At 32.5% G+C, this 24,948-nt stretch overlaps 1 long non-coding RNA gene and 1 pseudogene across 3 annotated transcripts; one reads left to right on the top strand and one right to left on the bottom strand.

Moving 5' to 3' along the window:
* The first annotated feature begins 4,776 nt into the window (after nt 1-4,776).
* Nucleotides 4,777-8,000, top strand: LOC143562308 (protein kinase PINOID 2 pseudogene; annotated as a pseudogene). Its single transcript, XR_013140464.1, has 3 exons — nt 4,777-5,333; nt 6,216-7,115; nt 7,935-8,000. The product of XR_013140464.1 is annotated as a protein kinase PINOID 2 pseudogene (transcript).
* Nucleotides 8,001-13,945: 5,945 nt separating this feature from the next.
* Nucleotides 13,946-18,470, bottom strand: LOC143562297 (uncharacterized). Of its 2 annotated transcripts, none has more exons than XR_013140462.1 (3): nt 17,559-18,470; nt 17,398-17,471; nt 13,946-14,117 (listed from the first exon to the last, which is right to left on the bottom strand). It is a non-coding gene; the product is annotated as an uncharacterized LOC143562297 (long non-coding RNA). The 2 variants fall into 2 exon arrangements; XR_013140461.1 differs by lacking the exon at nt 13,946-14,117 and adding an exon at nt 17,215-17,310 and having other exon boundaries at nt 17,559-18,469.
* Between the last annotated feature and the right edge of the window lie 6,478 nt (nt 18,471-24,948).

Raw genomic sequence — 24,948 nt, 5'->3', positions numbered from 1 at the left:
ACTCTGTGTCTCTTCGATTTGACAGGACATCTAGTAACAAAGGGATATAATGATAAAACTTACCTATATCATATCAAGTATGGACTTGAAGGGGATGATGTTATTGAATGGCACTTAGTCAAACACACTAGGGGTGGTGACCTGTTGTTAGGCGGTATTCACCATTAGCATTAACTTCTTATGAGTCACGTGCAAGTGGGAGATTGTTGGAATACCATATGCCCGAGACACATAATTAGGTTAATGTAACTAATTGTGTTTGATCCAAGTCGGGTCATACCCAATAACGAGTTAGACACACACCAATTATGTATTTGTTAAGATAAGATCTATGAGACAAATACAGAACACGATACATTCAGAAAATCGGGTTTCTGAATACTTACTTGAAAGTGTTAAATAAATTAATTGGTTAATTTATTTATTCAAATAATTATTATTGGAATGATTATTTAACTATGTGTTCTTTTATAAAATGGTTTATAAAAGATGGGGTGTTTTTATATTTTATAAAGTATAAAATAAAAAAAAAAAATTATATTTGGGGCCGGTTTTGGGTGGGCCCCACACCCCATGATTTTGGTCAATATCTTGTCATGGATTTGGTATGGGTTACTTGACCAAAATACCTAACACCATGTTTTGATTTGATGGAAATTATGATATAAAGATCAAGATCATCAATCAAAACTTTCAAGTAACCAAAAACCAAACAACTCTTTCTTTTTCTTTCTTCTTGTTTTCGGCCAAGACAAAAGGAAGAGGCTCGAGTCTCGGTTTTTGGTGTTCAAGCTCCCTAACATAGCTCGGTGTGTGTTGGAGGCTCGGGGTATATTCCGTTTGAGGATTTTCCTTTGAAAGTCTAGCATCAACATCATCATCTTCTTCAACCATCAACTACATCTCTTAAATGTTTAAGAATGTAAGTTTTACAAGCTTTGATAGTTTAGTTTTTCCGTATTACTTGATCCTTGCCTCGGGTTTCTAACATATAGATTATTGGTAATCTTATGACATGAATAAACTAAGTTGTTCATGAACACATATCATATAAACTTGTATATATATATATATATATATATACACATGGATAGATATGTTTAGTTTGTAAATATCACGCTTCCGCCTTAATTGTGACTAGTTAAATGGTTAACTTAGTATAAATTATCCATAGAAACCCAACACATCTATGAGCCGTATATAACCATATGTCCATTAAGTCCGTTTTAATCGTCAAGTTTGCTACTTTATGAACTAACTAGGCCCGATCTACTCTAGGTTTAAGTTTCATAGCAAACCGTTCATAAAAACATAACCTTTAAGGTTAAAGAACATACCTTTTGACGCTTCTAAGGTCACGACTAGCTTGCTTTAGGATCTTGGACTCGTTATCTAGCTTGAATATAGAAGATCTAACGTTGTTATGGTCGATTTAAGGTTTGGATTTGATCTCGGTTTCTTAATATAGGCGGCGGCCGAAATAGGAAGGTTTGTAGGTGTGTTTTGGTGTTTAGAGAGAATAAGATGGATAACTTGGGTGGAAATGGAAAGATTTAGGGTTTAAGGGGTATTTATACTCCCTTAAGCCCATGGACCTAAGGCCCATCTTTCCTTTTTAGTCCATCATTAATCCCATCTAATTAACCCACTTATCATACCATCCTTTATTATAATATTTACTATCCAAGTAAACTTTTCCATTAAATGAAATGATATAAAATATTATTATTTGAAAATTCGGGATGTTACAAAAACACGAACAAGTCTTTCCGCCTCAAGTAAATGGGCCGCTCCCATTTGTCTTCTAAATGTCAACCAAATTAAACCCAAAAGGCCTTCACAAACCTAACAACAACGCCCTACAAAGAAAAAGCGATAAGATACTAATCCATCCTCTTAGGCCATGTATAGCGGAGGTGCTACAAAATGAGGCGTTTTGTGACATGTGACGTCCAGTCAGCAAATGGTTGATTTTTGTTTTAGAGGTGTGTAGTGGTGTGTGTGTGTGTGTGTGTTATATATATGCATATATATGCTACACACAAAAGACTAAAATAATAATAATTGAAACAAGAAATCAAGCGACATAAACTAGTCGCCCTGCCCCTTGTCATCGGGATTATCGCCCGGGGGGCGGTGTTCCATCCTTTTGTCGCCCATTATCACCTGGTTTTGTAGCTCACTACACATACTCTTATTAATAAAGTTCAAAATAAAAAAGTAAGAAACAAAGAACAAAACATATATGATCACTATTCACTAAATGTTGGTTGTTGAGACAATTAGCTAGGTAGGTGCAAAGATATGCTAGTTGGTAAAGATATGATGTAGAATATTTGATTCCTAGCTAAATGTTGAGGTTGATGGTGGTGGGCCTGGTTGTGAGGCCTGAATGTATGGGACATATTATGTTATGGAGGATTGAAGGTCCCCATAAAAATACCACTTTGAAGCACGACATTTTCTGGTACGTGTGTTGTTAACTGAAGAAGATGCAGCCCAAAAGTGGGAAAGGATAAGATTTGCATAGTGTCATATATACAAAGGAAACCAAACAAACAAATAAAAGAATATCACATAAGATGACTGATGACATATATCCTGTCATTGCTAAAAAAGAGAAGATTTTTTTTGTGTTCATTTGCTTGTTTTCTTTTGTGTGTCACAATATCCCTCCATATCATAAATCGAAGTCCTCTTCTCTTCTACCATTTCTTTTGTGTTTTATTAAGATTTATTATGTGACATCGTTAAGGTTAGTTTAGTCATTTCACGTCCACTTAACTGGAAAAACTAATGCCCGTCCATTGAAAAATCCGTGTGACAATTACAAACTAATGAAAACCATAGATGTAATTTCTCAAAGGTAGGGATCAAACATGCAATACAGACATACCATAAGGACAATCCATATAATTAACTTTGTAAATGTTTAACTACGCCTATATCAATTTTATACTTAAATAATTTAACTTTTTAACATCTTTAAAGTAAATAATTATAAATAATATCTTTTTTTAAAAAATCGGATAATAATTTTTAGCATATTTTCTATTTTACAGGATTTTCATATCAAATATTTGATAAAATTAACTTTTAATTATAACATGGATTATAATGCATGTGAGTTTGATGAGACTCATACATGTGAATTCAGTTATTAAATGCATGAGAAACATCCATTTACAAATAAAACAATATAGTGACTTGCATTTAGGGAGCTTTTGTTTATATATATTTAAGATAAATAAATTCAATACTGATGTGGGTAAACCACTATAAAATCATTTCGGCTAATAAGATACACGTAGCATATCCATAAAAATATTAAAGTTCATGTTTGTGTTTGGAAATGGTCGCGAGGTGGGAATGTGGTATAGGATCATCATCCCACGTCTTTTAATACCAAGTCAAAACCTTCCTGATCGGCATATGACAACCGTGATATCTAATTCAAGAAAGAACAAAGAAGAAATTGGAGTATGCGGGTAGGATTTTGAGATGGAGGATGAATTTTGGGATCAGATGGAGTAGGAATATCACCCCACCTCAGTTGTTACCGAAGAAAGATGGATTAACCATTACGTGACGGGAAAACCATTTCTTTCACCCTTATACTAGAGTCCAGACATATATAATACGTGTATACATATATGATCAAGTAAAACAATTTTATAAAAATTAATATGTTGCACGGCAAATCCGTGGGTATGAGCAATTGAGCATCTTTGTTTCTTACAACTTGATATCTCTTGCAATTATGGCTAACTATATATAAAAATTATTAAAAGCACACTCTTCTTTATATCCACCGTTGGAAAGAGGTACCTTTTTCACTTTTGTAAGGGTACGTTTGACCATCTTCAAACGGTGGAAAATAATATATTTATGTAATTATTAAATATTAATAAATTAATTGACTACCTCAAATTGCATCTTAATCCATTCCATACTTTTAAACTTAACTAGGGAATCCCATGTATTTTTTTTTTTGTTTGAAAGAGTTAAATAATTGTTTAATCTATTGGTCATGTTGAGGCCTTGATTAAGTTGATTTTGACAAAAAAAAATGTGTTAGTCACTAATAGGTGAACTGGCCGGGTTGGATGAGATGACAGATTTTCATAGTTTACGGGTTGATGGTTCAATTTTGACGATTTTAGACAAAAGAAAAATATTTTTTTTATTAAATTTTAAAAAGAAATCTAAGATTTGATGATGAATATGACACATATATACATAACTTTATATCCCTAAAATAAAATTTAGTTAGTAATAATAATAATTGTTAAAAAAAACCGTTGATCCAAGTTTCAAAACATGAAACGTCAAATCATTAAAAACTGTTCATCTGCATTCCAAACCAATAAAAAATGTAACTTTCTTTGCTGGAATGGTTCAACCGGTTAATTTCATGTTAAAACCAAAACATAAATAAGTATTTATTTGGTTTCATGTTAATTTTTCCCACCTTATTTTTTTCTCGAATTTTAAGTGAGACTAGAATCCTAAACTATCTTTTAACTTGACAAAATAAGTTAATAAGTCATATATGTGGTGAAAGTTAAAGTAGTAACACTTAAAAATTAAAATCCTCATGGTAATGTGTTTTCTTCTATCTAAATAAATAAATAAAGTTAATGTAACAACAAAAAATACTTTATCAATAGAAGCCTGTCTGCCCACATACACATTATACATATATAAAAAACCACATGAACACAAATTATAATCTCCCATTCATCTTATTTCTCTTCCAATATTCACCCCATGATCATGCCAACCATAACAAGAGATGATCAATCCGACTACGACAGCAGTTGCTCGTCTATCACCGTGCCAGACTCCATCCAGAGCTGGACGAGCAACGCCAGTGTCAGTGTCAGCAGTCGCAGGATATCAGTATCCAGCGACTGCTCCAACAAACCACACAAGGCAAACCAAGCTGCATGGGAGGCTATAAAACGCCTACGTAGTGAAAAAGGTGGCCATGTAAGTCTAGACCATTTCAAGATATTGAAACGGGTCGGGTCAGGCGACATAGGGAACGTGTACTTGTGTCAAATCAGGAACCCGGTGGCGGGTTTGGCGAATAACTTGTATGCTATTAAAGTGGTGGATAGGGAGGCATTGGCTATTAGGAAAAAGTTGCAAAGAGCAGAGATGGAGAAGGAGATCTTGTCGGGTTTGGATCACCCGTTTTTACCGACGCTTTATGCCGAGTTTGATGCTTCACATTATTCGTGTTTGGTTATGGAGTTTTGTCCCGGTGGTGACTTGCATGCTGCCCGGCAACGGCAGCCGGCAAAACGTTTTAATATTTCATCAGCCAAGTAAGTAAACATATTATTATTGTTGTTATTATTATTATTATTATTAAGGAAAAGTTAACATACAAATTAAATTAACGTGTTAGTAATTACATTACACTATAATTACAGTATGTTTTATATATAGTTACACTGCTTGATATAACACATTAATTTAATTTGTATTTGATTGAAATTCATTTTCATTATTATTATTATTATTATTATTATTATTATTATTATTTGCTTAGAAGGGTTGTAATTAATAAATTTGTAGTTTACGTTCGACAAGAATGATTGTGGTTTATAGTATTTTTATATTTTAGTTGATGATTTAGGCAGATAATGATAGCAAAGTAACTTTTATAAAGGGTATATAAATTTGTATAATATTAAATTTATTTAATAAATAAAAGGGAAATATGTTTCTATTAAATATGACCATTGTATTGTTCTTTAATTTTTTCTTTATACCTTAGTCTTATAATCAAAATTCTTATATAAGAGAAACAATTTAAATATGATAATAGTAAAATGAATATATGTTGATATTTGAAGTTAATTTGTAGAAGTATATGTGTAAAATAAATAACGTTTTTTTGTTTGTTTATCTATATTAGTGTGAAAAAAAAAAACCCTCTGTTGGGTTTTATTTTATATACTGTAAATCAGCTTTGTATTTTATGAGGGATCTATATGGTTGAATTATATTATGATTGCGATATTTTTTTAAAAAAATTCGTTTAAATTTTGTATTGCGTATAAATTGTTTCTTATAGATGTGAAGAAACGTATGCTTATGTTACTGTAGACAATACAATTTATTAATTTCATATAATAGTTTTAGTTTTTATGTTGAGATATTTTGCTAACATATATATGTTTTCTAATTTCTAATCATTTTAGGTTTTATGTTGCAGAAACATTGGTAGCCCTAGAGTATCTTCACATGATGGGCATAGTTTATCGAGATCTCAAGCCCGAAAATGTGCTTGTTAGAGAAGATGGTCATATAATGCTCTCAGATTTTGATCTGTCATTAAAATGTGACGTTGTCCTTAAATTTGTTCGCTCTAAACCTGACTCATCTAGACAACTTGACCACGATGATAATAGTGACCATGACCATAACCTAAAATGTTCAACACACTCTTGTGTTACCCCAATACAACCTGTCCTCATGTTTCTCATTGCGAAGAACCAAATGCGCCCCTCCAACCACCATAATCACTGAAACAATCAGGTTTCAAGAATACAACACTAAGTTAGTGGCTGAGCTCCTAAACGCAAGATCAAAGTCATTCGTGGGAACTCACAAGTATTTGGCCCCTGAAGTGATCTCAGGCCAAGGTCACGGGAGTGCTGTCGATTGGTGGACCTTAGGGGTTTTCTTGTACGAAATGTTATATGGGATCACACCCTTTAAGGGCGAGAACAATGAGAAGACACTCATCAACATATTGAAGCAACCACTAAGTTTTCCAAGAATTGGTGTGAGTACAAGTAAAGAGTATGAAGAAATGGTGAAAGTGCAAGATCTTATTGCAAGACTACTTGTGAAGAACCCTAAAAAAAGAATTGGAAGTTTGAAGGGTTCCATAGAGATTAAAAAGCATGAGTCTTTAAGGGTGTTAATTGGGCATTGATTAGGTCAGTTAGGCCCCAGAGGTCCCAAGTGAGATGATGAAGGTGAGAAATAGACTAGTTGTGGTGCCTAAGCTCATGAGCAAGAAACAAAGAGATGCACCATTTCAAATCCCTACTCCATTTGCCTTTGATACATTTGGTTTTCTGGCTCCAGAGGCTGTGAAATTTTTGAGTAGGGTTCAGCGCGTCGTACACGGAACCTCTTCAGCTTCTAGGTCCCAAAGCTTCGTTTTTAGCAGGATTGGCTTTGCTGTTCAAAAGGGGGTTGCGGCGCAGCTTGTTGCCCGTTTGCCTGCCACTTTATTGTAATCGTTTTATAGTAAATTATATAAAACAATTTGAAATTAAAAAAAAAAATTAATAAAGATATATATGTATGTAAATAAAGATCAACTAATTCTAGGCTAGACTTGCTTTTTGGTTGTTAATTTTCGATTTTTACTTCGTTTAATCTTAATACATACGTGAGATTACAAATCGTTATAGCAATGATCTACAAAATGAAGAAAGTCAGATTAGATAAAATGGATCTAGCCTAATACTAGGGGCCAGTGATTACAATAGTTTAATCTTTAGCGATTAATTCACAACTGTTTTTTCGTTCACAATAGCATGTTCTAGTGGAAACTAGTACACTATTGGTTTTATTGAATCTATAGGAGCCCTTAAATACACTCCATTTATATGTTCATACCTTAGCATTATATATTTAATTTAAGATTTAAAGACTATTACAATTAGGTTTAGCTAGTTCAAATTTTTTACAGAAGAAACCGTGGAGTTAGAAACTAGTAATGTTGATTTAAAAAGAAAAAAGAAAAAAAAATCACATGTTAAGTATTTAGTAAGAGAAAAAGTTAGATCATTGATATGTGATTAACAAATTACAAAGCACTTTTTGGAATATTTACTACTTGCATTCATGGATTTCTTGCATATTCTTTTTATTTAAATTCATATAATATGAGCAAATTGTAGGTGGAAAGTGTGGGGCAACTCATTATAGTCCTCTTCACTGTTTTTTCCTCTCATGAATTCATGTGATCACCATTATTACTTACCTCCTAAATCATGAAAAAAAAAATAAGTTATAAAATTCAAAAAAAAAAACATTTCTAAAACCGTTGCCCAAATTTTCAAACCGTAAACTATGTAACATTTCCTAAACAACGTTCGAAACTATCCCAAATACTTGAGTTTTGAGTGATCCTTTTGAAACAGAATATCAACTGTCTATACTAATTTTAACGCTTTAGTCATAATTCACCCAAGAATACCATTAATGAGAAAACTCACCACTACAGAAAACCCCATGAGTCATGTTTTCGAACGTAAGACCATAATTCATATACCTTAACCATACCGACATACCCCATGTCATTAGACCATAAGACCAACCACAAAATTATCAAATTGTATAAATCCTATGCCGGCTGAGCCATACCAATTTGCTTTCAAACTACTTGACTACCCAACTTTTAGCTTTCTTTTATCAACTAAACATTAAATCAAATACTTAGTTCACAGTTTTTGTACTACAAACATATATACAACATAGGTTTAAATTTTAATATTTATTTATTTTTTTAAAATAATGATTATGAATATAGTTTATTAGATTGTATGAGTCCAAAAAGATAGTAGTCAAAACAAAATAATGAAGCATATATCCAAGTGGAGGATGTTATGATTTCATCATTCAAAAAGACTCTTCATGAATTTTGGGTCACTTTGTCAGCTAACATTTTGCATGCGGCACTCACTTTGTTCATCCCTTTTCTCCTTTTTTTTTCTTTTTCTAAAGAACAATATTAACCCTTTTATTTTGATTTATCTTAAAAAAAATATTTATTTATAAGACAATGTTTCAAGTTTTTCTTGTATCAATCATTAAAACGTATCATATAGCTATTATAAATATGTAACATCCACACGTATTTATAACTATGCGTTTATTTCTATTGAACACTTGAAATGAAACGAGTGACAATCTTATAGATCTATTTTATAACATTTGCGATGGATATTATCAGTATGATATGATGATAAGATTCGGATAATATTTCTTCCAAAATCGATTTGGTATTAGTTGGTACGATGAACAATCTATCGGTAATCTGTTGCAAAATTGAAAGATTAGATTTTCTAGATAAGTTCTATATATAAATAAAGTTGCAGGAAAATATATTTGTTTCAGATTTTCACATTCTAATGTTTCTTGATATCATCTTGGGATAATGGCAACACTAGTACGTGTATCCATAGAGAGTGAAATTAATAATAATTCCCACCAAACGTAGGGGTAGCGGCGCAGCTGCTTGCCCATCTATCTGTCGTTAATCTGTAATTTAAAATTGATATTTGTTACTAAATTAATGTGGGAATCTCATAATAATTTAGTGTCTTGTAAGAACGCAAAGGATGATTTTTAACTATAGAAGATCGAACTTAAGTAAATGTCAAGTTAGTGGGATTTATCTTAATTATTGACCCACAATTACACTTTGCTTATTCTCTTATTTTGAACAATTTAAACACATGCAAAATTCGATGTAAAGGGTATAGCCCAATAATATCCTAATATGATGGACTCCGTCCTAGCCCATTAGCTTAGGATACTCGATCACCTCCCCCTACATCCATACCACACTTTACAAACATACAATTTTTTCTAATCAGCGTTTGAAACTACCCCAATACTCGAGTGAATATCTCTAAGACAAGATATCAATTTTCAATACTGATTTTAACACCTCAGACATAACTCACCTATAAACACCAAATCACCACTATGTGTCAGATTTCAAACTTGAAACCATAAGATCTCAAGCCTTAACCATAATTTTTGTGTTATTGGACTAGAAGACACATATGTAGACATGTTCATACATTACATCTATAATGTATTCTTGTTGACTTGATTGTTAGTGCTGATCTCGGGGCTCTCAAAGCAAGTTGATTATAACAGTACATTTAAACTAGTTAAATAATTACATGATAAATATAAGTTACACACGACAATTAGAAATTTAATTTATTTTTTTTATGAGACTTTAATAAACCCGTAGGTAATTTTCAAATGAAACAGTTAATTTGTTTTGGGTTTCACTAGATTCGTCGGTAAATTTTGGAAAAAGCTAAAAGAAATTTTATTTCGTGAGGTCCAACGATAATCACCAACTAAATATTTTTGTTTTCGTTTTTTTACTGGGATTTCATGTATCCATCAAACGGGTTTTTCTTTTGGTGATACTTATTTGTGTTGTATTAACTTCATGTAGTAATTACTAAAAGCCAAGATTACAACAATCACCAACCAATGACAAAAGTTTCATAATCTATAATATTATTTTAGAATTAACACATGAATAAGGAATCTTCACTAAAACGTTGAAAAATGGGCATGAAAATCACTTTTACCAAATGCATCGATGGAAGTAAACCTGCATGGATTTCATGAGATATTTTGGCATGAAATAGGCAAGAAAATGTGACACCATTGGCATGATATTTGCACCATTTCAAAGGAATATGACAAAAAACGAAATTTTGTTTCATATATATCCGAAAAAATATTGAAAAATATATCATAATATATTTCATTTGACTGCATTCAATCAAACTATATCATATAAAACAACTAAATTCATGTTAAACAAAGACTGATATATAGTTTTTTTTATTATTATTTTCTGCCACAACACACATTTATCCCATTTGCTTTCGGCAATGTTGTAAAATAGCTAGTCGGTAGTGGAGTGGTGAGGTGGGGACTAACGATTAATCGGGATTAATCGAGATAATTCGAGATTAATCAGATCGGATTTTCATGTATATTTTTTAGTTTTATAACACACATTTTTATATGTAATTTTTCAGTTTTATAAATACACAAACATATTTTGGCCGGAAATTGGTTGGAATCTCACTGGAAATCGCTAGTTTTTGCTGGAATCTCATCGCAAACCGCTGATTTTGGTCGGAATCTCGCCGAAAACCGCCAACTAATTTTGTCGGATTTGACCGATTAATTAGCCGACTAACCCAAAATTAATCAGTGAAGTGGGGACTAGCGATTAATCGTTGCCTAGTCGGGATTTTTGCAACAGTGGCTTTCGGTACATTTGGTATATAGTTTCGGAGGTTGTGGAGTTTCTGAATAAGGTTCAACCAGTTATCGATCATAACTGATACATTTTATAACTACATGTAACATAGTAAAATCATTGTCACGTCACCATAGTTAGATATGTTTGCTAGTATCATATCGGTTAAGACCGAGCATAACAATTTATATTCTTATTATATAGTTATAGAATTACCTTTAAGAACACTATATATTCTTATTTGAAGATTGGAGAGTTTTTGGTCCATTATAAAAGCTCTTATTTTATTCTTTTGTTCTTGAATCTATGAAGGATTATAAAGTAATGTTCAAATCAATAATTCATCTTTGATTAAGAAAGGGATCGAACAAACTAAATGTAGTTGACTTGTATCGGAAATGCATAAGAACAATATTACAACACATCGCGATAGATTGAAAAATTTTAACAAATGTCAACTCTCTAGTTATTGAAGAATATGCAACTATACAGAACCTTTTATTATGGACCAAAGAAAGCAATCGATCGTTAGTAATCCATATTATAATGAATGAATAACTTTATCCGACTCGTGTCGTTTTTCTATGAGATCAACTCTTATTTTTCCTGTACATTTGAGATCGTATATAATCTCTTTGAACTTACAAGCATTTCATATTTAATTATTTATGATATGTCATCTCTCCATGAAAGTTAAAAGCTCATTTGAGATCCTCCTGTAATTGCTCCAATTTGAAAATTATGTATATACATTGTCATATATTGTTGGGGAAATTCGTATAAAGCAGTAAACTGGATGATTTTGAAGTCGTGCATTCACTTTCAGATCAAATAATTGGAATGTATACCAATGATTTGACCGGATAAAATCATAATACAATTCCAAGAATTTTGAATGGATTTTGGATGCTATGTATTTCGAAAAATTGCAAGTAAATTCGAATGTTCATATAGAAATTGAATATAGGGAAGAAACGGTTTTTGGAACATAACTGCTAGAGCAGTTTTTGCACATTTTACACATTTAGTCCCTCAAGTTGAATTAATGTGGATTTTGGTAAAAAACCGAATTTCTAATGCATTTTGTATAAAGGACTTTTGGTGTAAATAAAGCTCAACCCCTTGGACCCAGCCAGGGCTGCCGTCCCTTGAACCCCGCTTCTCTCGGGGGCGCTGCCCCTGAACCCTCGCCTGCCCCTTGTATCCCTCGTTAGTCCCGATGTCGTTCAAGCAAGCGTACACCCTTGTTTGAATGTCATACGCAATCTCTAATTACACTAAATATCCAACATATATATGACATAAAAAAAAGACTAACCAAACTTCAAACCATTGCAAATAATACCAATTGCACCATGTAAAACAAAATCTATGTCACTTTCAGTCATGTCTAAAAGAAAATTTAAAAATGTATTTATCTGGTTCAAGCTTAAACAAGATATTTTAGTAAAGCATCGGTTTCGTTCAAGTTATAGGCCATCACCCTATGTAATACACGGGATCCTAAGCTAGTAACTAAATATACAAACCATTATCTCCATTCATTAATTAACATATACCGACAACTTGAGTTATAGGATTATGTTCAAAAGCCTATTTATAAAGTCATTATTATTTAGGCACGTTGCCTTCAAAGGCTTATGTTCAGTGACAACGTATAGTTGTAGCGCACGTTTTTGTTCAAGCTTCGTCATCGCTCATATTTAATGAGAATGGGTACTGCCAGTTATGTATATATAAAATATAAATGAGTAAAAGTAACATCCGGTTCTGGCTCCATGCATGCAAATTATTGAAGCATTATTTTGTCTTCGGATTCTTAGGGAATAAATTTGTATATATTGCTCCTGAATCAATGGATAGCTTTTGTTTACTGTACATACATACATACTCTCAGTATCCATAATATTAATGGATACTTTTAGTTTCAATTGTCATTAACTTAATTATATGTTAAAATGTGGCGGGAAATGCTTCAAGAATGGTGGTCCAAATTGGTTCTTTGGAGTTCTATCCAATCTGAGCATCAATATTATTGTTTTTCTACAGTTAATATTCGTATTCTAGTATGGACCGAAGGTCACAAAATTATAGATGTCGACATACATGTGTGTTCTTTGCTACAAACACACACACACACATAGGTGAATAATGACACAAGGTGAAATAATTATGTAACATATATATAACTTATTAATTACATACAATAATAAATCATTACTCGGTATACTTGACTAATTACTAATAATAATCATCAAGCAACATATATAAATAATTATGCAACAAAGATTACGAACTTATGATAATAATTATGCAACCTATATTTGTCGTATTTTTGAACATTAATTACAATTGTTTGTATTTAAATATTTTCACACACAATTACAAACACACATATATAAGGATGCAAATGAGTCGAGTCGAGCTCATCAAGGCTCGAGCTTGGCTCAGTTTACTTAGGAGACGTAGGGCTCGAGTTCGTTTAAATTATTGAACTTGAGCTTGACTCGTTTATTATTTAAATATTTTTTAGATATTTTTAGATATCCTTATAGTTCTGTTTTTATGTACAACGTAATATATATTGTTTAATTATTTTATCTTAGTTATATATATATACTTTAATAAAAATTATGAGCAAAGTGCTCATTTAGACCGCTGAGCTATTTGAGCTTGCATATGTGAAGTTGGGCTTTAGCTCATTTGCTAAATGAGCCTAAATAAAACTCAAACTCGGGCACGATCGAGCTTGTTTTAAGCCTGGTTTGAATCGAGTTTTTAGCTAACCGACGTCTAGTAGCTCACGGAGGCGAGAGCAGAGAGAGAGAGAGAGAAGAGGAGGGGGGAGGCATGCATGCACAAACAAACAAAAGATTTGTAGGGTTCCATAAACTTCATGTAAGAAGAGATTACACCCACAAAAGTACATAACTAACATTTAAAAAAAACTAGAAGACTACATGACAATGACAGAGAAACATAAAAAAAAAGGAAGAGAAACAAATTAAAATTGCCATCAAAGCACATGCTTATCTTCCTCAAATTCATTTGCATCCTGTAAAAACAGAAAAACAAATCTTTATACATCAATCAAAGAAAAAAAAATATCAAAACACAAACATAATTTTGAAAAAAGAAAATATTACTAAATTAATTACCTCAATTACTCCTTGGTGCTTTGCATTTGTAGCATTCCATCCTGCTTGCATATTGTGAAGCCCACAACCTAATATGCTTGAAATCAAATAATATATAAACAAAGACTAAGTAACATCTCACATAAACTTAATAGTTTATATCACTAGAGAATCTTATTTATACCTGTTGCAAATCCAGTCTCCGGTTTTCCAGCCTGGAACAACACTAGCATCATAACCATACGCGTTAGGAGCAGCCGTCATTGCACTATAATCTCTAAGGGCACCACATATATAGCATGCGGTTCTACTCGCATAATTGTGTGTACCGCAGTTGAATGTGGCACAATACCAGTCGCCGGCTAAGATGTCCGTTCTATTCATCCCATAATATGACACCTCATCTGGGGTTGCGAATTTAGGACAATGACATCTTTGACAAGCGTCGCGTTTCTTGAAGTTTAAATGTTGGCATGCAGCACACATCCAATCTCCACTGCTCATTTTCTTTTGTTAAGTTTTATAACCTGAAAATACCAAAGAATATTAATTAAAAATTTAAAACCATCACATTTTCATCTCACTTATAAAGGCATTGGAAATTAATGCCAATTTCTTAATGTTGTACTAACCTAAGAATGTGTTATGTTTTAATCAAGGACTAGTGAAAGCAAAATAGCAACAGAAGAGAGGATATGTTGATATTTGAGTTGGTGATTTTTTGATTGAAACTTGAAGGGGTTATATACTTGCCAAAAGATTCTAAAAGCATAGGACCCATGAAAGAAAATGAAGTGTTAATATTTATTCCAAGACATTTTGGTAGTGGCTTGCATATGGCCTCCTTGGAATGGGATTCCAAAAGTAGTAAAAGAGCCATTCTGTTAAGATAAACCTTCTAATAAGTTTTATTTCCATGCAGCAAATATACGTGACGTGTTTAAGTTCATGTGTCTGACACGATTTTTAAGATGAGATTGTGTTTGGATTCGTGTCAAATTTTCAAGTTCGCGTCCATATTTTGTTTTAAATTAGTTAGTTTTATGTTATTATGACACGTGCCCCGTCTTTTGAAATTATATAGTGACCATTAAATGTCATGTTCTATAACTTTAAATGTAACTTGAGTATTAGTTAAAGATCTAAAATCTTGTATGAATATATAGCATAACATGTATAAATAAATTCATTTATGATTCTTATTCAGTTAAAGAATAGGCTCAATTTTCTTTGTCATTGCCATGTGTCTTAAATCCTCAATCCATATGCTATCCTAACTCCTACATGATAAGTAATTAAACATAGAAAAAGGTTTACATGAAGGAAACAATGTACCAAGGAATTAACAAAATCACAAGAATGCCCTTCTTACATGATTCCTCTTGCATTATTTGGGTAAAGAAATGCTTTTAGTTATTCTCTTTGTTTCTATTTCCACTTGAAGTAATATATTATCAGGATCACTATTGTTAATTAAGAGAAAAACACCCAAATCTCTCCATTATATTGGAATATTAATTTATATTTAGGTTTATTTGTATGAGCCGAGTTGAGTTTAGGTTTATAGGATTTATAATGATTTTTATATATTGTATGACAAAATGAAGTAATTGATATCAATTAAGTCTTTCATAATATTTCATGTCATGGGCAGTGGCCTGACTCTTTACCATCTTCACCGCGCCACACATATATATACAAACCCTAGTTGTCACTAGATTCAATCCCTACACAGGGCAGCCAGTCACCGCCACTTTTTGTAGCGTGTTCCCCGTGTTGTCAATTCCTTCAGCTTCGTTAGTTTTTTTTCTTTTCATATTAGCCATTTATTTTTCATAAATTTCGTTATAGTTCAAGATTTTGATCTTGAACTAATTTTACGTTATCATCTTCTTTGTTCGATCCGTCCATGGCATCTATATATATATTATCTTCCTTTTTCTTTGATTTACCCTTTTCTTCATTGCATCACTACCTTGACTTTCGAGTGCGAGTGTTTTGAAATCCTTTTTAATGCCAAAATCCCCAAATGATTAACATCTTTTGTATGTGTTAGAACCTAATGTCGACATTGTTGAGTTCAAGTCTCACAGAAGACAATGATTATAAGAATTCATGGTTAAAGAAAAGAACTTAGACATTGTAGTTAAAAGACAAAAGTCTATACCAAGTGAGTTGCCATACGTTTGGAGATTGATAGTTCTTTTGAATTAATTCCTATGAACGATCAGTAGCTATCTTTTTCTATAATTAGTTATTTCGAATTAATAATTAGTAGCCAATCTTACCTTGCATCTCCAATTTTTCTTTTAAGCCGCCTACTTGTTTTTATCGTTTTTCTTTTCAGTTTAACTCCAAGCCTCACCGTGTTGATTCATCTCCTGATTTTCCTATATTAAGGCTCTCATTCACCACGAAGATCTTACTACGTTCCTCTGGCATCGCTTCCTCATTGAGTCGCTATCTCTTGCAGGACTACAGTCCTCTAGTCACAAATTGGGCCGCCATCGCTCATTTGTAAGACTATGGTCCAAGTAGCGACCCGCAATATTATTAAAGCATTAGTTTATGAAAGAATGGTGGCGGCTCAGCTTGTGACTAAAGAAAGAGAAATCGGCATGGAGTTCAAAAGAACTTTTGGCATGAAATAGGCAATAAAATGTGTAAATATTGGCATGAAATTGCTTCCACAAATTCCATGATATTTTGGAATCTAGTATTGGCATGAAATTTGCATCTTTTCAAAGAATATGACAAAATTTGACTAACTTTTTCCCAATCCAAAAAATTGTTTTAAAAATGCATCATAAATATTTAATTAATTGTACTCATTCTAATATTTAAATATTTAATTAGTTGTAAGTAGTAATTTTTTAGTTAGCTGCGCCTAAATGTGTCCACTTACATATATCTAAATTGTATATAAGATATAAAACCAGTGCAATATCATTTAATTAACTCAACACAATGTTATAGACTAATTTGCTTTGAAGCAAAAAAAGTACAAGGCTACATTATGATGAAAAGAGAAAAAAAAAGAACAAAAGAAACATATTAAAGATGATCATTGAGGCACTTGGTTGGTTGTCTTCCTCAAGATTCATTTGCATCCTGAAAACAAAATAAAAAAAAATATTGGAATTTTAATATATTATTCATAAAACATAATTTAGAAAAATGAAAGTTTTACTTGATTACCTCAATTACTCCTTGGTGCTTTGCATTTGTAGCATTCCATTCTGCTAGCATAATTGTGCAGCCCACAGCCAAATCTACTTGAAAACAAACAATATATGAACAAAGATTAAGTAACATTTCACATAAACTTAATCTATTTCACTTGAGAATCTTATTTATACCTATTGCAAATCCAATCTCCGGTTTTCCAGCCTGGAACAACACTAGTATCATACCCATACGTGTTTGGAGCCGCCATCATAGTACCATAATCTCTAAGCGCACCACATATATAACACGCGGTCCTACTCGCGTAATTGTGTGTCCCGCAGTTGAATGTGGCACAATACCAGTCTCCAGCTAAGATTTTCGTTCTATTCATCCCATAAAACGACACCTCATCCTGGGTGGCGAATTTAGGACAATGACAACTTTGACAAGCGTCGCGTTTCTTAAAGTTCAAATGTTGACATGCAGCACACATCCAATCTCCACTGCTCATTTTCTCTTGTTGTAAGGTTTATAACCTGAAAATACCAAATAAAGAACCATCACATTTCATATCATCTAAAAGCTAGCATTGAAATTGTTAATCTCCAAAGAATAAGAAAGTACTTTGAGAATGTGTGATATTGTGAGGCAAAAGAAGAGAGGATATATGGCAATATTTGAGTTGGTGATTTTCTTGATTGAAACATGAAGTGTTTATATACTTGCCAAAAGGCTCTAAAGTATGGGACCCAAATAACCAAATGAAATATTAATTAATCCTTTTTACAAGACATTTTTGGTAGTGTGTTTGCATATTGCCTCCTTGGAATGAGATTCCTGAAGTAGAAAAAATGCCATTTTGTTCAGATAAACCTTTCTAGTAAATTTATATTAGTTAGATAAACTCATAAACCTTCCCATGCATTTATTATCAAATTTCATCCCTACCAAGTTTTCTTGTATTTGGAGTGACATAAACGGTCGGGTTGGATTTATTTGAGCCGACTGGTCATCGTGAATCGGACCAAGTTGTTGAACCAGATTTAAAAAATAGCATACTTTTTTTTCTTCCAAAATCTCATTTACTGATTCAGTTACTACTTTAAACTCCGTATTTTGTTTATTTCAGTCTTCACATCTTTTAAATTAAGTATGCAATTGCATGTATATTAAATTCATTTAAACATGAGTATTAAACATAAGGGGAGTGGGAGCGCTTCTTAGAGTACTTTGGATTACCCTAGATTTTTAGGATTCCACCAATCCGGCATTGTCATCTCTTTTTAATTACCCTTAACCACTCTGAAGTTCGGACTACATTAGAACACCATCTTTAGTGACAACACTTATCTTTCAACTACTCTATACCATTTTAATATCCCCTCTCTCCTTTGCACACACATGGCTCTCTCTCGAGCTCACCTACTTGCATCGGGTATTATAATATAAACCGCGGAATATAACCGCAAACAAGCGGCAAAGCATCGGCAATGGGGTTGATGATCAACAAAGTGACTACCCAGGGGTGATTTTCAGAGAACCCCCCCCCCCCCCCCCCCAAATCCCTAATAAAATATTCAATGGCATTTATATTAAATTCATTTAATATTCTTACTCAATCCATGTCTTGTAAACTATATATGCTATCCTTACTCCAACATGAAAAGGTAAACATATAAACACTTAGATGGAGGTAATGTACCAAAGAACAGTTCACAAGCTATAAATTCCAAGAATGCCTCACTTTGGCACTTTACATGATTCCCTTGCATTATTTGGACAAGAAAAGGCTTTCAACTTATTCTCTTTCTTGCAATCTCCACTTGTGGCCGTAATATTATATAGGTATATATTTTGTTAGAAAAATCTACAAATATCGAGTGTTTATATTATCTGACTAAGTTTTTATGAATTATAACATATTAAGTGCTTAGATCTTGATAATTTCTTTGTGACCAAACAATTTTGATATTGTCTTGATCGATGACTAGAATCTTGGAATGGGCATTTAGATTCTCACTTATGTTCGTTCGTCAGAAGCTCGAACAAATACGATGAAATTGTTAACCTAAAATGATGAGCCTGACGTGTATGCTAAAAGTCGGATATACTGAGTGTATACAATTTTGATATTGTCTTGACGACTAGAATCTTGAAATGGGCATTTAGATTCTCACTTATGTGTGTTTGTCAGAAGCTCGAACAAATACGATGAAATTGTTAACCTAAAATGATGAGCCTGACGTGTATGCTAAAAGTCGGATATACCGAGTGTATACTAGTTTTATATTTCACAAATAGTAGTTAAACTGTGAATGAAATCATTTTGTTGTGGAAACCATAACATATCTTTGAAACATCGTTAGAAACATTAGGTTTTGCATAATCTTAAAACAAAAGGCAATCTTAATGATTTGTAAAGTTCTAGATATCTTATTTTTAAGCGACGAATTTTTTTCCGAGAGACCTGTACTCAAGACCTCCTAAACCTTTGGTGATTAGAAAGATGAAATGTACATTATATGTGTATATATGTGTGTGAATGCATGTTTTCCTGTTGAAAGTGATTATGGGTATAATTATTCCATACCTCCCTTGTGGATACAAAGAGAAATTATGGACTTTGTTGATCATAAAATTCCCAAAATCAGAAGATACTTATATGGAGGACCATATTAAAAATGGTCACTAAATAGGTTCTCATCAACTTGTCAATATTTTGGTGCTGACATGTAAATTGTAATGCCTAAGTTGATTCCAAGTGTTGAGTGTAAACCTAGGATTGGGTATGGAAGAATCCTAGTCAGCAGCATTCTTTAGACAAAATGAATATTTCAAGAAATGAAGGAGAGGGAGTTTGGAAGAATAAATTCAGCCATTTGTCCCTCAATAATATCAAGAATCTACTAGTCATGCAATGTAGCGAATAGCCGCTGTGTTTTGAATTTCGGAATATTCCTTTTACACACACGTAATACACACATACGTGCTACTTTAAATGTAGTACATAAGATGGTTATATAACCGCACACTTTCTTTCTCCCACTAAATGGATTATCTTTAGGGCTGGCTGGAGGGTAGTGCCGGTCGGACCATCGGCCGGGGCACGTAATTTTTGGGGGCCAAAATTTTTTGTATCTATATTTTTTATATATACATTTAAAAATATAAAATTTATAAAATATAATTTGATCTTTACCATCTTATAATTACTGGGCCCAAAATTCTTTTTTATTCATAATCCATTTAATCAAATTTAAATTATTGGACCCAAACTAAAACTAAAAACTAAAAAAGTTAAATAAACTCTCAATGCAAAATAAAAGAAATAGTTGTTGATTGAAATTCCTGTTTTGCTTCCTTCATTCTTTGCAAATGTTGGAACAAAACCTGAACAATGACTAACCCAGCTGACCACCACTGTTGGTTCATTGTTGACCACCAGGCTCTTCTGCGGTTGACCAAGCCAGCCACCAATGGCGAAGCTTAGATATACACGTCGAAGGGCCGGAATCAATATATATATATATATATATATATATATATATATATATATATATTAACTAGAGGGGGGCGAGCTCAAAACTTCATTTGGAAACGGGTAAATTTACATTATGTATACACTTTTTTTGCCCAAAAATGATACATTTATGCTACCGAGTGAAAAAACGGAGGGTCTGGGCTCAAAATTTCGGCCGGAAATGGGTAAATTTACACTATGTATAAAAATTTTAGGCCGAAAAAGGATAAATTTACACTACCAAGCAAAAAACGGAGGGGAACGGGCTCAAAATTTCGATCGAAAGAGGGTAAATTTACACTATGTATACGGATTTTCGACCGAAAAAGGATAGATTTACACCACCGAGGAAAAAAACAGAGGGGCCAGGGCCACCCCTGGCCCCAACTAAATTACGCCACTCGGAGCCTTCAAGGACAATCTATTTTTTTTATCCAATATTAGTAGTGTTTCACAAATAATTAGTTATTACGGTATTTGGTTTTAATAATATATTATTTTATGCTTATTGTTATAACATTAAGCGTCATTTAAAAAAATTAGCTTATATAGTTTGTTGTTAAGGTATGGGCCTTTTTATTTCAGCTCGGCCGAGGTATATAAATCCTTAGAGACGGCCCTGATTATCTTCAATGCATTATGTGCAAGTGAATTAAGTGCACCGTTGATATTTAAGAACTACTATAATTTGTTCTATCTAAATTGACCTAAAGAGTGGCTTTTCAGGAAATCAAATTTTTATCATCGCAAATATTCAAAGCAATCTATGCAAGTTTAATTAAAAACCAAAGGGCCTATATTGGTTCCCTAACATATATGTAAACATAAATAGAATATGCATGGGGATTTAAATAATATAATACAAATGATAACAGGTTAATAAGATACTCAATTAAGTTTAAAAGTAAATTAACAACTAAGTTGACTTTATAAAAAGTCAAAAAGGAAAGAAAATAGTTTACAAGTTGTAACTTTCAATAGAAAAGTTTAAACAGTGTTTCATGCTTATAGTATGATTGTGTGTTAAGCCTTGACTAGAATGTTAGTTAGTGTGATTGTTTGTTAAGCCTTGACTAGATTGTTATTTTCGACTTCTTATGCATATAACTTTGACTTACATGAGCATTAGTACCCAATGTATTATGTGTTTTGTGGTAAAATCTCTTAATTGATGTCTCAAGAATAACCAAATTGGGAGATACGAAGCTTATTAAGACTTTGAGTCATATTTGAGTGTTTTTAGGCAAGGCAATACGAATGGAATAACAAAGTTATCGAGTCTCATGATAGAAAATAAGAATGCATTTTAGAATAATCTTTTACATATTATTGGTTATTCAAGACATGAACAAAGTTTTAGTATGTACATTCGAATAATCTTTTACATGTTATGGGTAATTAGATAGACGATATAATGTTGTGAGATCAAAGTGGGCGATTACTACATAATAGTGGTTTTTACTATGGTAGATAGATGTTGTGATTGATTATTTGTGTACATGATGAGATGAAGACGCGTGCTCCATTTGCTAATGCTTTGTACTCCGCCTTGGTTGAAGAGCGAGAGACCGATTTTGGACGCAAAGAGCACTAGGAGATGATATTGGAACCAATTAAGGTAGATGATGTATGCAGTTGTGGACTGTTCACCATCTGTGATTCCACCCAGTCGGAGTTGGTAAAGGCGGTAAGATTGATAGGAGAATCGCGGTTGACTAACAAACCATGATGGATTGTGCCTTTTAGATAACGAAGAACCCGTTTTAAGGATTGCCAATGAAGTTGAGTTAAAGCATGCATGTATTGAGAGAGCTTATTAACTGCATAAGAGACATCGGGTCGAGTAAAAGCAATATGTTGTAGAGAACCTATTAATTCACAATACGGGGTAAGGTCAACATGAGACGAGCCATCAAAGGGGGAGAGTGGCTTAGTGGAGCTAAGAGGTGTGGTAACTAGTTTTGCACAATCTATAATCGTATGTTAATTATGAGAAACATGAATTAATTTCCTTAATAAGATATAAGCATCAAGATCTGTCTATACGGACAATAAAGGGCAAGAAATATGAGAGGTAAATGAAAGGTAAAAAGGAGAGAGCCATGCTTCTGTGGACAACGATGGATAAGTACAAGGGTGAAACCAAAGGTCAAAAGAGTCCATTGACTCCTCGGTCATCAAAATATGTCGATTTTTATATATAATATTTGAGGTTCTTCAACATAAATATGGGTTACCCTTTGTTACACTTAGTTGAAAATATAACCTAATATATATTAAGGGTAAAGTTAAAATACAAATGACAAAAAAAAATAAGAATGGTGAGAAGGAATCCAGTCCATTGATCTTAAATTTTAATGGCTGAGATTAATTTAATAAATAAAAGTTGATGAAAAAGGCATGAAGGTAATAACACACATTTGTTGACTTTCTCTCTCCACATGCAAGGCACATGTCAATTCCCTCATCATTTTAAAATGTCCATAACTTTTTCATACAACATTATTTTTTTTAAAAAATTCACCATAACAATAAGCGTTTTTTTATCTTTAATATGAGTATCATATTGTTATAAAAAAATAAAAAAAATTAATGGGTTTTTTAATTGTGTTTTTTTGTTGTTCATTGTATCATTGTGTAATATGTTGTTTCCATTGTGTTTTACGTTTCAAGTCATTGTATTATACGTATTCACCATTGTGTCTTACGTTTTAGGTCATTGTGTTATACATATTCACCATTATGTCTTACGTTTTAGGATATTGTGTTTTACGTTTCAAGTTATTATGTAACATGTATTAAGCATTGTGTTTTATGTATTAGATAAAAAGACACAATGATGTGCGAAAAGACACAATGACAAAAAAAGACACAATGATAAGCGAAAAGACACAATGACGAAAAAAGACACAATGATAAGCGAAAAGACATAATGGTGTGCTAAAAGACACAATGAAATGATAAGCGAAAAGACACAATGGTGTGCTAAAAGACACAATGGTGTGCGAAAAGACACAATGACGAAGAAAGACACAATGATAAGCGAAAAGACACAGTGGTGTACGAAAAGACACAATGACGTGATTTTTGTTTTAAATTTTATATAACAAAAATTATACTCATATTAAAGATAAAAAACCGCTTGTTATTATGATGATTTTTTTTTAAAAAAAATATCATACGAAAATGTTATAAATGTTCTAAAATGTTAGGGGTATTAACATGTGTCTTGCATGTGGAGAGAGAAAATGTGTACAATTACCTCTATACCCTTTTTCTTTTAGTCCCCACTTGACACATGTCAATTATTTATGGCTTCTCATACTTCTCATTTTCGTTACTCGTTGTAGAATAACTTAACCCTATATATTAATGACCATTTGACTTAGTTTAAATATTGTCACCGGATAACTTGTTATGTTCATGATTCTTTTTGCATTATATCCACTTATTTCTCACATGAATGGCCCCACTTGTGGATAACATGGACTCCATGTATGCATACACTGCATACACCTTATTCATATGCACACTTGTTAGGTTCATATGCACGAGTATCAAAACATAAAGAATTTTACTGTCTTCCATATAAGAATAAGTTCCTCATAATGCAACACATTGCTTACATTCCTCTTTTTATATGTCAACCGTTATACTGTTTATTGATTAAACACATTTAAATGTATAATAATAATTGTACAAGTCTCATGTTTAAGAGTTAAACCAATCATTTTTAAAGTGTGGTTGTTTTCTATGGTTCGACGGGTTGTTCTTAGAGCATCTCCGATGCGAAACTTTTACAAGTCGTCACATCAACGACCACATCAGCTCCAAACATCATTCAAAAACTCTTATATCTTCTACAACACCAAACCTCCACAAACCCAATAAAAAAATTATTAAAAATTTATAATATATATATATATATATATATATATATATATATATAGGGTAAGGATCCTAAGAGAACCTTTTGCAAATTGAGAACTTTGAGAACCATTTTGGACCACTAAAAACATATTTAAAAAAATATTTAAAAAAATTATAAAACAAAAAATAAT

Source organism: Bidens hawaiensis, unplaced genomic scaffold, assembly GCF_021521415.1.
Source record: "Bidens hawaiensis isolate Kalapana, Puna unplaced genomic scaffold, B.hawaiensis_p1.1 tig00020924_1, whole genome shotgun sequence".
NCBI lineage: Eukaryota > Viridiplantae > Streptophyta > Magnoliopsida > Asterales > Asteraceae > Bidens > Bidens hawaiensis.
This window is presented reverse-complemented; position numbering and strand designations above follow the sequence as displayed.